Here is a 466-nt window from a genome sequence, read left to right as displayed (position 1 = left end):
CAGATTTCTCGAAAGCTTTAATCCTATGCGCATGCGTAGATGAATGTTCCAAAATGGCGTCTGCAATAAGTCGTCACTACAGAGTTCATATCAAACATTCTACTGGTAAGTAGAAAAGTTTTGAAAAAGAATGTCCGGATTGGACGGACGAAGTGAAAACGCGTCTAGTTTTAAGAAAATTAGCGACAGCAAATCATGGGAAGTAGAGTAACTTCCTAATGCTAAAAAATGCGTCCGACATAAATTTCATCTACACAGTTGACATTTTGTGCAAAATGTTTAGTGAAAAGAGCTAACTGTTTAATATTGGATGGAAATGTTTAAACATAGAAAAGAGCGAAGATGAAAACTTCACTACTTACACAGGCAGAGTCAACAAAGAATGTGAGAGGTGTAGGCTGGATATACCTACTCCAGATTCATTCAAGTGTTCGATCTTTGCACAAGATAAAAGGGAAGCAGAAAT

Source organism: Octopus bimaculoides, chromosome 28 (genome assembly GCF_001194135.2).
Source record: "Octopus bimaculoides isolate UCB-OBI-ISO-001 chromosome 28, ASM119413v2, whole genome shotgun sequence".
NCBI classification, from domain to species: Eukaryota; Metazoa; Mollusca; class Cephalopoda; order Octopoda; family Octopodidae; genus Octopus; species Octopus bimaculoides.
The sequence above is the reverse complement of the archived record's forward strand: the minus strand, read 5'-3'. Positions refer to the sequence as shown.